General features: G+C 43.2%; 1 protein-coding gene across 2 annotated transcripts in view; it reads left to right on the forward strand.

Annotated features, from left to right (window-relative positions):
* Window positions 1–216: 216 nt before the first annotated feature.
* The window catches only part of asb7 (ankyrin repeat and SOCS box containing 7), a 56777-nt gene continuing 42119 nt past the window's right edge, over window positions 217–14874 (forward strand). The window contains exons 1-2 of one of the 2 annotated variants that reach the window (XM_070859359.1): window positions 217–284; window positions 4370–4437. The gene's annotated coding sequence lies outside the window, so the exon portion shown is untranslated. The remainder of the gene's footprint in view (window positions 285–4369; window positions 4438–14874) is intronic. The other variant, XM_070859360.1, reaches the window with a different exon arrangement.

Below are 14874 nucleotides of genomic sequence, written 5' to 3' on the forward strand. Positions count from 1 at the left end.
AAGGTGGGTGACATCGTGCAAGCAGTATTGTTGTTGAGAGGGAGCTGAAACTCCATATTTTAAAAGTGATGTGCATTTGTAAAAGAGCACCATACCGGAGCTAGAATATTCATGCTATCCCAATTGCAAGATCATTCTTTTAAAAACTTAAACTTTGCTACATTTTTATCTCATTTGCTGTTTAGTTTATTTTAACGTATCTATGATCTGCTGCAGGTGCTGATGGGGTGGAAGTCAGTTCTGGCAAAACCAAGGCTGGGAAGTGGGAAGAATGACCCTTTAAGGTGTGGTAGAATTAATTTTTCTGTATTAGAATAAATGAGACCATGATGAAATTTTGCAGAGAACTGTTTCAGGAAGTACTATAGCAATTGTGGTGATGTGCACATGTAAAACTTTGAATATAGATTTGAGCGTGTTCCTGTGGCAGTGCTGGTAAATCAGAGGATAGCTGGTTTGTAAGGGGGTGGAGCATTATATCCGGTAGCAGGTTGTTCTGCTAATATAGTACAGGTATAGATGTTTTGCTTTAGGATACAATTGCACTGCCTTGTTTTGGGTGAGTTACCGGTCAGACTTGGCTTTCTTTTTGAAGCATTTCAGGGCAGAAGTCTAATTGTTAAATAAAGCAACAGTGAGGTGAATCACAGTTTAATTGTCTGGTGGAGGAATTATTCAGATTGAAAAGTACTCATCAGTTTGTGAAGCAGCCAGTTCTAAATCACTGGCTATTAATTACAGATTGTATTGCATCTGTAACTGTAATGTCTGGAGGATTTACATGGTATTTTTAACATTAATAAATGGACAGAAGATGGAATAATTCTTATCTATCTGGTCGTATCAGGGAACCTCCTGCAGTGACTTCGCTTCCCGCTCCTGGAGTTAGGAGTCTCTCAAAGATCTATTCTTGGCCCCCCCCTCCTGTTCCCTATCTACATGTTGCCCCTCCACAACATCATCCGAAATCACAACATTGGATGTGTGCTGATAACAACCAGCTCTATCTCACCACCATCTCTCAAACTCTCCACTGCCTCTAGGTTGTCGAGCTGCTTGACCGACATCAAGTGCTGGGTGAGCAGAAATTTCCTCCAATTAAACATTGGAAAGACCAAAGCCATTGTCTTCAGCCCTTGCCATAAACTCCATTCACTTCACTAGCCAGTAATTCCATACCACTACCTGGTCACTGACTCGGGTTGAGCCAGACTGTTCGCAATCTTGGCGTCTTATTTGGCCCCAAGCTGAACTTCTGACACCATATTCTCTCTATCACGAAGACCACCCACTTCCATCCCCATAATATCACCTGTCCGTCCTGCCTCTGCTTCTGAAACTCTCATCCATACTTTTATTACCTCCAGACTTGACTATACCAATGCTCTTCTAGCCAGTCTCCCATCTTTCACCCTCCGTAAACTTGGGCTCATTTAAAACCATCACCAGTGTGCATGCTGGCCTACATTGGCTCCCAGTATGGCAACGCCTTGATTTTAAAATTCTCCTCCTTGTTTTCAAATCCCTACATGGCCTCGCCCCTCCCAATCTCTGTAATCTCCTCCAACCCACGGCCCCGATCTCTGTGCTCCTTCAATTCTGCCCTCTGCTCTGGAACTACCTCTCCTCCTTTAAAACCAAGCTTTTGTTCACCTGTCCTAACGTCATCGTCTTTGGTTGGTGTCAATTTTTTTCTGATTGTACTAATGTGAAGTGCCTTGGGACATTTTACTATGTTAAAGGTGCTATTTAAATGCAAGTTGTTGTTATGAGAGACTGGGAAAGAAGTTTATAAGCGACGTGTTCACTGAAGTAAATGTGTTTCGATTGGTTCTTGGACAGTTATTCTCCCCTACACACACTCCATGTATGTAAACAAATCTGAGCATGTAAAATCTGTTTTATAAACAAATGCTGCTAATATAGTTACATCGGGGTAGAAATTCGGTTGTTTAGTGCCACCATTAGCACAGAGAGGGGCGCTAAGAGGCAGTTAAACACCTCCCACCTGAGCACCACACTGTCATCGCCTGCCGTGAACTTCAGTGAAGGTCTAGCGGCGGCTCTGACAGGTTGTGCCACGCTTGCTACTGCCGCTGAGTCGGTGACATCATCAAGTGCACAACTCCCCCGTAGCCCCACGTTTGCTAAATTCACATTTTTGTCTGCGGTACCGCCTGGTGCTGAAACTGACGGGAAAGCAGTCGGTCCAGCAATGATCCCGGGCTGATATCGTCCGGAGAGCAAGGTAAGTGCTGAAATTTAAGTTTTTAAACTTCTATTTATTTGTTGCAGGAGTGGGGAAGTGTGGGTGTAGTTCATTGAAATTTTCACCGGGACTTTTTTTTTCATCTTCAGGCGCTAGGATGCTGGCATCCTAGCGGCAAAAAATTGAGTCGGCCTCCTGCGCTTCTGCTCCGTTAGCGCCCCAAGAGGAGTGTGGAACGTTTCTCTTAGCGATCCCCTCTCCTCTTAGCGCTCCCCTTCCCTCTCCGCCCGGTGCTAAAGGTAGCGCCCTGACAATGTCACCGCCTCAATGCGGGCTACACCGACTTTCGGCCCCATAATCTTTCCTGCCAGTTGCCTCTGCTAGTTCATGCTTTGCTTTGTTTTAATCTTGTACAAAAAAACAACTCCTCTGTCGAAGAACTAGCAATTATAAAGCACGTTTTGTGTCATCCGGAAGCCCATAACGCTTCACAGTAAAAAAAAAAATAGCTCGTCACTGTTGCCTTGTAAGAGAAGACAGCAATTAATTTGTGTACAGCAAGTTTCCACAAACATCAAATGGGATAAGTGACCAGTGAATCTGTTTAGGTGGTTTCAGGGAGGAATATTATCCAGAATATTGCAAGAGCTCCCAGCTCGTTTTCAAATAGTGTCATTGGATCTTTTACTTGCACCAGAAAAACAGCCTTCAAAAGATCTTGCTTTTGACAATGCAGCATTCCCTTAGTACTGCACTGTCAGCCGAGATTATGTACAAGTCCTGGAGTGGGGTTTGAACCTGCAACCTTCTGACTCAGAGTGCTATGACTGAGCCAAGCTATTTTTAAGGTTTTAATATGATTTCTTTACTCTTGATGCTGTAATTGGTGAGGTGTTTTCCACTTTTGGTTAAAACGGAGGGGGTAAGGCTGAGAGCATACTCTGTGCTGATCAGTCTTTGCGTCAATCATTGATTTTCGCTATATCCCAGAGGGAAACGCTTTTAGCTGCATTTTGGATGCTGTAATGCAAAGATGGACACTTGGGAATTGTAGTTTGCTACCCAGCGATGAAGTCAGTAACAGCTTTGTGAAATCCGATAAATCTTGGAGGGAGACGGGCTCAAGTGAAATTGTCAAACTGAAGCCCCAGGCTCCTGACAAGTGCGGGAGTGGGCAGGGATAATTCTTTAACAAATAACCAATTTTATTGATTTTTTTCCTCTTCTGGAATTGGGTATTTTTTTATTTTAGTAGTAAATCTTGCACGGCACTGCTCATGGTGAATCTGTTTTATATTATACCGCATACATAAAATAGAATGTAGGCCTATAAAATGTTTTATGCTACCTACTAGTGACCATTCCAGCTACCTTCTGCTGCTGCAGTATAGTGCCTTCGGTCATACGACTATTGGATATGTCCAAAACAATGGTGACAATGTCAGTTGTGACATTAATGTGATGCAAATACCAGTTGTCATTGTTTGCAAGCCCTAAGACCCAAATTTTAAAAAAGCCAATTCTACGGCATGTGAAATTTTCAATGTGATTTTAAATATTACACACAAGTATTTACTATATCAGAGAACCAAATTGATAGATAGGTCTGCACATTTACCCGCATGGAATGTGACTCATGGTAACACTGGGTGATCCACTTGGCATTCAGCAGTATACATGGAGACCGATTTGAGATACAAGTATTGTAGAGCAAGTATTTGGGCTACTTCAAGAATGGTTCTGATGTTGGCACCACTCTGGGATGGCCTACAATAACCAGAACAATATTGGTGTGTGCAGGCTACTTAACATGGCTAAGGAAAACAGCTTAAACATAATTACAAAAGCAAATTACTGCAGATGCTGGAAATCTGAAATAAAACCAGAAAATGCTGGAAATATTCAGCCGGTCAGGCAGCATCTGTAGAGAGAGAAACAGAGTTCATGTTTCAGGTCGATTACCTTTCATAAGTTAGAGATGTAACCGGTTTTAAGCAAGTACAAAGATGGAAAGAAGTGGTGGTGGGGGCGGTGAAGAACTAAAGGGAAGGTCTGTGATTGGGTGGAAGGTAGGTGTGATTAAATAATGAAAGGGATGTTTCTCTCGCCACGGATGCTGCCTGATCTGAGTATTTCCAGCATTTTCTGTTTTTATTGCAGCATAACCATGGCTGTGGATGAGGAGCAGCGACAAGCCATCCACAGGAGCTGGACCATGATGACCAGAGGTAGAGTAACCATTGCAGAAAGTGATGCCAGGCTCGGATTGTGGAGACATTCCCTTGAGGCCTGCACAAGGACAGAGTACCTTAATGTTTATGTAGGCAGATTCCTTTTGGAAATGTATAAAGTTGGCAGGAAATGTGTGCCAGTGTCAAGTTTGACTCCATGCTAGCAGCCTGAGCTAGAAAGTGAGAAGAATGAGGTGGAAAAATTGAGACTTTTTTCATGAGAACAGTGTAGATTATGGGACAATATCATAGTATTAAATACGGTTGGGACTGTGCCGATAGAAGCAGACTGCTCCAGTCATTGAAGGGTCAAGAATGAGGGGCCAGAGAGACAAGATTAAATGTTGGAGATTTGGAACAGAGGGCAGGAGAAACTGTTACACGGAGAGTGATGAGGCTGTGGATTCACTTCCAGAGCGAGTGTTCGAGGCAAGAGCTATGTCAACACTCGGGATTAGATTGGATAGGTGGATGAAGGAAAAGGTTTGAATGGATATGGGAACAAGGTGGTTAATTGTGATCAGAACTATTTTTGTTGAAGGGGAGGGTGAATACTGACACATACTGCATGGGTTGAATGGCCTGCTCCATGTTGTAATGTTTATGTACAATATGTATTTCTGCAGGTACAAAAACTACTCAAAAAGGCGAATGGAATGTTGGGCTTTATCTCAAGGGGTTTGAAATTCAAAAGTGAGGAAGTGATGCTTCAGTTGTAATGACCCCATCTGGAGTACTGCGTTCAGTTTTTGGCACCACATCTCAGGAAAGATATGGTACAGCACCGGTATTCACCAGAATGATAGATACCAGGTGTAAAGGGTGACATTATGAGGACAAGCTGCATAAGCTTGGCTTGTATTCCTTTGAATATAGAAGGTTGAAGGGTGTTTAAAATGATTGAGGGATTCGACAGGGTAGATAGAGAGAAACAATTTGCTCTGGTGGGAATCCAGAACAAATGGGCATAATATTACAATTAGAGCCAGGCCTTTTAAGAAAGAAAGACTTGCATTTATATAGCGCCTCTCACAACCTCAGGACGTCCCAAGCGCTTTACAGCCAATTAAGTACTTTGAAGTGTAGTCACTGTTATAATGTAGGAAATGTGACATCCAATCTGCGCACAGCAAGCTCCCACAAACAGCAATGTGATAATGACCCAGATAATCTGTTTTAATGTTTTATTTCAGGTATAAATATTCAGGTATAAACTTCAAAATGGTACCATTGGATCTTTTACATTCACCTGCGAGGGCAGATAGGTCCTTGGTTTAACATCTCATCCAAAAGACCAACATTACAATGCTCCCTCAGTACTGCACTGCAGTAACGGCCGGGATTTTGTGCTCCAGTCTCTGGACTGAGACTGAGACAACCTGCTGACTCTGAGGCGATACCATTTATCTGGGAAGCACTTTTTCCACTTAAAGGGTAGTGGAAATCTGAAACTTACTCCTCCTGCTGTTGATGTTTTGTCAATTGGAATTTTGAAGACTGAGATAAATAGATAGATTTTTACAAGGTAAGAGTTATCAATGGATATGGATTACAGGTGGAGAACAAGGTGGTTAATTATGAGGTACAGATCAGTCATGGTCTAATTGAATGGCGGAAGAGGTTTGAGGGGCTGAATGGCCTACTGACCCTGTGTTTCTCTGTAGAGGTGTGGGTTTAAGTAAGCTCTCTCTTTCAATCAATCATTCATACATAACATTTGATCTGAATAAGTCTTTGGAAATTTTACACTAGATTATCAAATAATTTTGAAAGACAACTAAATATATTTTGATAGAACCCAGAACCCTTCTATCAGTCTCTATCAGGTAGCCAGCTTAAATGTTACTGATGCAACCCCAAGAAATTGTGCACGCTGCATTTGGTCAGATTGCAGGACCTGCCTTTAGCTAACGTTTCTACCCAGAGGAGCGATGACTATCCAGTCCAAGCCCAGTCTTTTGAGAGAGATGTAGGTCTTGAAATAAAAACTTTAATGCAAGTATTAATACACAAAAACAATGCAGTTGATACATTTTAATCAAAATGTTGTGAAATATTTTATTGTTTAAAACCTTATTTTGGACATTAGAAATGTCAGTGACTTTGAAAAAGGATGAAAATTGGCAGAATGTTGTATGCGAGATAATACAGCACCACCTAGTGATCAGAGCCTGTAATTACATTGTAATGGAGCCAGACAACAGGGCATTTGAGTGATTCGATAGGTTCATCGGCAAGTTGAGGCAAGTGTTTACATGGGGGAAATATCATTACCACACAGTATAAGCTTTTCAAAAAAAATTCTGAACAGGAACTAAAATTTGTGGACTGAATGTGGTGGGTTTTAAAAAATTTGTTTCTTGAATTGTGCGTGAGGCTGGCAAGACCACATTTATTGCTCATCCCGAGTTACCTCCAAGAAGGTTGCTGGGCCTTCGCTTTAAAATACTACAGTCATTGTGATGCTGCTGCCATAATGGTAGGGAATGCCAGGATACTAACCCAGTGACTGACGGAATGATGTCATAGGTCCAAGTTAGGATGATGTGTGACTTGCTGAAGAACTTGGAGGTAATGGTGTTCCTACTGCGTTAGAATCATAAAATGATACAGTGCAGAGGAAGGCCATTCAGCCAATCGTGCCTGTGCAGACTCTTTGGTAAAGCTATCCAATTAGTACCACTGCCTCGATTTAAACATTTAAATCCGTGTTTTCAAATCCCTCCATGGCCTCGCCCCTCCCTATCTTGGTAACCTCCTCCAGCCCTACAACCCTACGGGATCTCTCCAATTCTGCCCTCTTGGGCATCCTCCAATTTCCATTGTTCCACCATTGACAGTCGTGCCTTCAACTGCTCAGGCCCTAAGCTCTGCAACTCCCTCCCTAAACTTCCCCGCCTTTCTGCCTCTCGCTCTCTCTCTCGCTCTCCTCTAAAATGCTCCTTAAAACCTACATCTTTGACCAAGCTTTTGGTCACTTGTCCTAGTGTATCCTTCTGTGGCTCGGTGTCAAATTTGGTAATGCTGTGAAGCACCTTGGGACATTGTACTACATTAAAGGCACTATATAAATTCAAATTGTTGTTGTGGCTGCGCTCATCCAGATGATTGGTGGGTATTCCATCACACTTGAGTCTTGTAGATGGTGGAGTGGCTTTGAGGAGTCAGGAGGTGAGCCAGTCTGTCCTGCCTTTGTAGCTGCAGTGTTGATTTGACTGGTTCAGTTCAGCTTCTGTGTAATAGTGACTCCCCAAGCTATGTGTCACTTCGATGATGGTGTTGTCGAAGGGAGTGATGACTGGGCAGTTTTAGGTGCCCCATTAGAAAAAGGTCATGAAAGCCACAGACAGCTTAAAGCATAGATATACCAAGATGATGCCAGGGATGGGAAATTAGTTATGAGGAGAGACATGAGATATTGGGATTAATTCCACTGAAGCAGAGAAGGCTAAGAGGAGATTTAATTGAGGTAACATTGTTTAGGCAGTGAATAACGAAAGACACATTCCTCTGGTTGGGAATACTAAAGTTCTTTGGTTCCACATAGATGTGCTGCTTTTTTATATATTCATTCTTGGAATGTGGGCATTACTGGCAAGGCCAGCATTTATAGACCATCCCTAGTTGCCCTTCTTGGACTGCTGCATTTTGGAGATTTGATACAATGAATAGCTCGCTCGACCAGTTCAGAGGGTAGTTAAGAGTGTGGAACTGAAGTCACATACAATGTTTTCCCTGTGTGGGCCCATTAAATTTGCTGCAGCGGCTGTCGTTGTGCGGTATCACTTCCAGCGGCAGCAGCTGGTGAGTAGCCTGCGCGGGGCCTCGCGATTCGTGCGCGGCCGTGCACCTGAGGGGGAACATTGGTCACATGTAGACCAGACCGGGTGAACGTGGCAACTTTCCTTCCCTAAAGAACATTAGTGAACCAGTTGGGTTTTCACGACAATCCGATGGCTTCATGGTCATTTTTACTGATACCAGCTTAAATACTGCTATTAATTCTTTGTGTGATGTCATGCTTTCAGCTCCAACATTGGTTTCACTGAAACTCTTCCACCTGGGTAATTGCTGCTTTATTTCAAGCAACAATCCCACAATAGTGAAAAAAATGGTGTATATTTGTTGCTGAGAGTGCTTTTGTTAAATCTGCAGCTATTTGATTATAATTTGTACCATTTGTTGAGGATGCGACCTTGTGCTTTGCCCACTATCAGATTCCCTATATCCTGCATATACTTAGGATTTTTCTCCACGCAATGTAGGCATAGAGAAAGAAAAAGAAAGTCTTGCATTTATTACAGCGCCTTTCACAACCACCGGACATCTCAAAGTGCTTTATAGCCAATGAAGTATTTTTGGAGTGTAGTCACTGTTGTAATGTGGGAAACGTGGCAGCCAATATGCGCACAGCAAGCTCCCACAAACAGCAATGAGATAATAACCAGATAAACTGTTTTTGTTATGTTGATTGAGGGATACATATTGGCCAGGACACTGGGGATAACTCCCCTGCTCCTCCTCGAAATAATGGCGTGGGATTTTTTACATCCACTTGAGAGAGCAGATGGGGCCTTGGTTTAACGCCTCATCCGAAAGACGGCAACTTTGACAATGCAGTGCTCCCTCAGCACTGAGTGTCAGCCTAAATTTATGTGCTCAAGTCCCTGGAGTGGGATTTGAACCCACAACTTTCTGACTCCGAGGCGAATGTGCAACAGCTGACAAAAGCCTGAGAGGGTGCCATGTGCTCAAGATGTCTGATGTTGCAGGTAGGCGTTGCAAGTACATAAAGGAGGCTGAGGCCCAGAAATGCAGTTTACACTGAACATTGAGTCTACCCGACTGGGCTCTTGTTGATCTGGTATGGTTACTAACTCTAACTCATGCAATATATTGCTTGCCCCAAAACAAAATAAGTGCTTGCTCAGTTGGGACAATATGTTGATGCCAGCTTTTGTCAAAGACTTCAAATACTGTGCAAAATATAACCGCCCATTCGTGATTGCTGGTGGGCACATTTGATGCATAAATGTTTGTTGCCAAACATTTCAGCTGCCTGCCATAAAGATAACTTGAACCACATGTGGTGCTTTATTGAGGAAAAAATCAAAGAGTCGCTCAGTGTATCCACCATTCAAAATGCAGCTTTGCTGAGGACCTCTGCCTACCACATGGAGTAATCCATGCATGTTAAAGTGGCTGGTAGTTTCCCACCAGCAATCCTGAATTGGTTATTTTATTTTGTACAGTATTTGAAGCCTAGGACAGAAGCTGGCATCAACTTATTGTCCCAACTAAGGAAACATTTATTTTGGATTTGAATACTGCTGGTATGGTTCCACTACAGAGACCTCCCCCACCCCTTGTACAGTGTACCACTTTGGCATTCTCCTCCAGTGTGTGAAAAATGCTTAATGAAGAAGAACATAAGAAATAGGAGCAGGAGTAGGCCATTCGGCCCCTCTAGCCTGCTTGGCCAGTCAGTGATCATGGCTGATCTTCTACCTCAACTACCTGCACTATCCCCATATCCCTTGATTCCTTTAATATCCAAAAATCTATCGATCTCTGTCTTGAATATGCTCAACGCCTGAGCTTCCACAGCCCTCTGGAGCAGAGAATTCCAAAGATTCACCACCCTCTGAGTGAAAGAATTTCTCCTCATCTCAGTCCTAAATGGTGACTCCTTATTCTGAGACTGTGACCCCTGGTTCTCGACTTCCCAGCCAGGAGAAACATCCTCCCAGCATCTACCCTGTCAAGCCCTGTAAGAATTTTGTATGTTTCAATGAGATTACCTCTCATTCTTCTAAACTCTAGAGAATCTATTCAATCTCTCCTCATAGAACAATCCCCCAATCCCAGGAATCCGTCTGGTGAACATCCATGGCAAGTATATCCTTCCTTAGGTAAGGAGACCAAAACTGTACACAATACTCCAGGTGTGGTCTCACCAGGGCCCTATATAATTGCAATAAGACATCTTTAATCTTGTACACAAATCTTCTTGTAATAAAGGCCGACATGCCATTTGCTCCCTTAATTGCTTGCTGTACCCGCATGTTAATCATAGAATCGTAGAAATTTACATCAAGGAAGGAGGCCATTTCGGCTCATCGTGTCTGCGCCGGCCGACCAAGAGCTATCCAACCTAATCCCACATTCCAGCTCTGTAGGCCTATAGGTTACAGCAATTTAAGTGCATATTCAAGTACTTTTTTAATGTAATGATGGTTTCTGCCTCTATCATCCTTTCAGGCAGTGAATTCCAGACCCCCACTACCCTCTGGGTGAGGAAATTTCCCCTCCTATCTCCTCTAAACCTCCTCCCAATTACTTTAAATCTATGTCCCCTGGTTGTTGACCCCTTTGCCAAGAGAAGCAGGTCCTTCCTATCTACTCTATCCAGGCCCCTCATAATTTTATACACCTCAATAAGGTCTCCCCTCAGCCTCCTCTGTTCCAGAGAAAACAGACCCAGAATCTCCAATTTTTCCTCATAGCCAAAATTCTCCAGTCTGAGCAACATTCTTGTAAATCTCCTCTGCACCCTTTCCAATGCAATCACATCTTTCCTGTAATATGCTGACCAGAACGGCATGCAGTACGCCAACTGTGGCCTAACCAGTGCTTTATACAGTTCAAGCATAACCTCCCTGCTCTTGTATTCCATGGCTTGACTAATAAAGGCAAGTATTCCATTTGCCTTCTTTATCTACCTGACCTATCTTTAGGGACCTGTGGACCTGCACTCCAAGGTCCCTTTATTCCTCTACACTTTTCAGTGTCGTACCATTTAATGTGTATTCCCTTGCCTTTTTAGACCTCCCCAAATGCAATCCTTCACACTTATTCGGATTGAATTCCATTTGCCATTATTCCACCCACCTGACCAGTACATTGATATCTTCCTGCAGTCCACAGCTGATTTTAGTGTCATCAGCAAATTTCTTAATCATACCCCCAACATTCAAGTCCAGATCATTGATATATACCACAAAAAGCAAGGGACCTAGTACTGAGCCCTGCGGAACCCCACTGGATACAGCTTTCCAGTCAAAAACACCCATCAACTATTACCCTCTGCTTCATGCCTCTGAGCTAATTTTGGATCCAACTTGCCACTTTGCCTAGGATTCCATGGGCTTTTACTTTCGTGACCAGTCTGCCATGTGGGACCTTATCAAAAGCCTTGCTAAAATCCATATATGCTACATCATACGCACTGCCCTCATTGACCCTCATTATCTCCTCGAAAAATTCAATCAAGTTAGCCAGACACGATCTTCCCTTAACAAATCCATGCTGACTGTCCTTGATTAATCCGTGTCTTTCCAAATGAAGTGATTAATGTACAAGGACACCCATTTCCCAAACTTTCACCATTTAAAAAATACTCTGCTTTTCTATTTTCCTACCAAAGTGGATAACTTCACATTTCTCCCCATTATATTCCATTTGCCACATTCTTGCCCACTCACTTAGCCTGTCTATATCCCCGTATACCCTCTTTGCATCCTCTTCACGACTTACATTCTCACCTAGCTTTGTATCATCAGCAAACTTGGATATAATACATTTTGTCCCCTCATCCAAATCATTGATATAGATTGTGAATAGCTGAGGCCCCAGCACTGATCCTTGCGGTGCCCCACCAGTTAAAGCCTGTCAACCCGAAAATGACCCATTTATTCCTACTCTCTGTTTTCTGTCCGATAACCAATCCTCAATCCCATGAGACCTAATTTTGTTTAATAACCTCTTGTCTGGCATCTTATTGAATGCCTTCTGAAAATCCAAATACACCACATTCACTGGTCCCCCCCTTATCTATTCTGCTAGTTACATCCTCAAAAAACTCAACAGATTTGCCAAACATGATTTTCCTTTCAAAAATCCATGTTGACTCTGCCCAATCTTATTTTCTATGTGCACATCCTTAATAATAGATTCTAGCATTTTCCCTACTTCTGATGTCAGGCTAACTGGTCTGCAGTTCCCTGTTTCCTCTCTCCCTCCTTTGTTAAATAGTGGGGTTACATTTTCTACCTTCTAATTCACGGGAACCGTTCTAGAATCTATTGAATTTTGGAAGATAACAACTAATGTATCCACCTTCTTGAAAGCCACCTCTTTCAAGCCCCTAGGATGTAGGCCATCAGGTCCAGGGGATTTATCGGCTTTCGGTCCCATTAATTTCTCCAGCATTTTTTTACTAATATTAATTCCTTTCAAGAACGACAGATTACTTTAATGGGTCTTTATTTTTCAAATGATGCCTCCTCCATACATCTCAAGGCCCTGCAGCAGTGTAAACAAAAGGCAACATGCTGGAAATCTGAAGTAACAGAAAAAGCTTGAAACACACAGCAGTTCAGTCAGCATCAGTGGGGACAATAGTTGCTGTTTCGAGCTTGTACCCTTATTCACAACTGGAAAATAAGACATTGACAAGTGTGTTAACAAAATCTAAAAAGAGGGATTGAAAAACAAATGAGCATAAAGCGATAAGTGCCAGTGAATGATTGCTGGATCATGTAACTAATCATCTCAGTCAAGTAATGGAACCAAGCAGAGAAGAAACAAAGGCTGTATAAATGTGATATCTAGGCCCATTGGCTAGTTATATTTGGGGTGCGGCAGTCAGTTTCTCAGTAAGTTTTTAAAACAAGTACATTAAAAAAGCTTTCAAAACGTGCCCTTAGTGTCCTTGTGTCCAAAAGAACCAGCTTGATTTTTGGAGCCTCCTCAAAAGCCCAATTAATGGAAACTCCCAATGGTGATTAATTCATCCTGGAGGCATGGACGGTGCTGTGGGCAGGTCCAACTTCTAGCGCAAAGTTTTTTAAACTAGCAAAAGATCGCAGAAACTTGAGTTATACAGAACATAATTTGCACTTAAAATTCCGTGAACTTTTGCATGGGTTGCACCAATTTCAGTCCATGTGCTGAAATAAATCAGCGCAACCGAGCAGAAACTATCCTTGCAGCAAGGGTTGCTGCCGATGTGAGATTGGGTTTGTCGGTGACTGTGGAAGGATCACTGCACTCAGGCTTCCTGGTTTGAGGGTTTTTCTCCCCTCTCCCTTTCTCTGATCCAGTTGTTCATCTCTTACATTTCATTTCTAATGAATGATATGAGCCCAAAACATTGACTGTCTGTTTTCATTGACTCTGTTCTCTCCACAGATGCTGACTGGCTGTTGTGTGTTTCCAGGGGTGTAGGTGATTAGATGTATGCTCACGAGAATCACAGCAGCCTAGTATAGTGTAGATCCTGAGACTTGATAGGATATCCAAGCAGGAGACTATGTGCTCAGCTGTGCAAGCATCATAGAAATTTACAGCACGGAAGGAGGCCATTTCGGCCCATCGTGTCCGCGCCGTCCGGCGAAGAGCTACCCAGCCTAATCCCACTTTCCAGCTCTCGGTCCATAGCCCTGTAGGTTACGGCACTTCAAGTGCACATCCAAGTACTTTTTAAATGTGGTGAGGGTTTCTGCCTCTACCACCCTTTCAGGCAGTGAGTTCCAGACCCCCACCACCCTCTGGGTGAAGAAATTTCCCCTCAAATCTTCTCTAAACCTTACCCCCTCAATTACTTTAAATCTGTGACCCCTGATTGTTGATCCCTCTGCCAAGGGAAACAGGTCCTTCCTATCCACTCTATCCAGGCCCCTCATAAGTTTATACACCTCAATCAGGTCTCCCCTCAGCCTCCTCTGTTCCAAAGAAAACAGACCCAGCATCTCCAATCTTTCATCATAGCCAAAATTCTCCAGCCCAGACAACATTCTTGTAAATCTCCTCTGCACCCTTTCCAGTGCAATTACATCTTTCCTGTAATGTGGTGACCAGAACTGCACGCAGTACTCCAGCTGTGGCCTAACCAGTGCTTTATACAGTTCAAGCATTGGTTTCTCCACCAATTGTGCTGAGCTTAACTCCTATGCTGTGTGCAGGTTCCATATCATTTAAATAATGAAATAGGACTCTATAAGGTGGCAGTCTCATTTGAGAGCCATCACTGAGTGTCAATACTCCATGCAACGGCTTCTCTTCCCATTCCTGCATCGTTACCTCTGGTGTCCCCCAAGGATCTATCATTGGCCCCCTCCTATTTTTCATCGATAAACTGCCCCTTGGCGGCATCATCCGAAAACACTGAGTCATTTTCCACATGTACGCTGACGACACCCAGCTCGACCTCTCCGCTACTTCTCTCCACCCCCTCCTTGGTTTCTAAATTGTCAGACTGTTTGTCCGATGGATGAGCAGAAATTTTCTCCAATTAAATATTGAGAAGACCGAAGCCATTGTCTTTGGTCCCCATCACAAACTGTGTTCCCTAGCCACCCCCTCCCCAGCATCTGTCTGAGGCTGAACCAGACTGTTCGCAACCTAGGTGTCACATTTGACCCTGAACTGAGC

The sequence above is a fragment of the Pristiophorus japonicus genome, chromosome 17 (genome assembly GCF_044704955.1).
Source record: "Pristiophorus japonicus isolate sPriJap1 chromosome 17, sPriJap1.hap1, whole genome shotgun sequence".
NCBI lineage: Eukaryota > Metazoa > Chordata > Chondrichthyes > Pristiophoridae > Pristiophorus > Pristiophorus japonicus.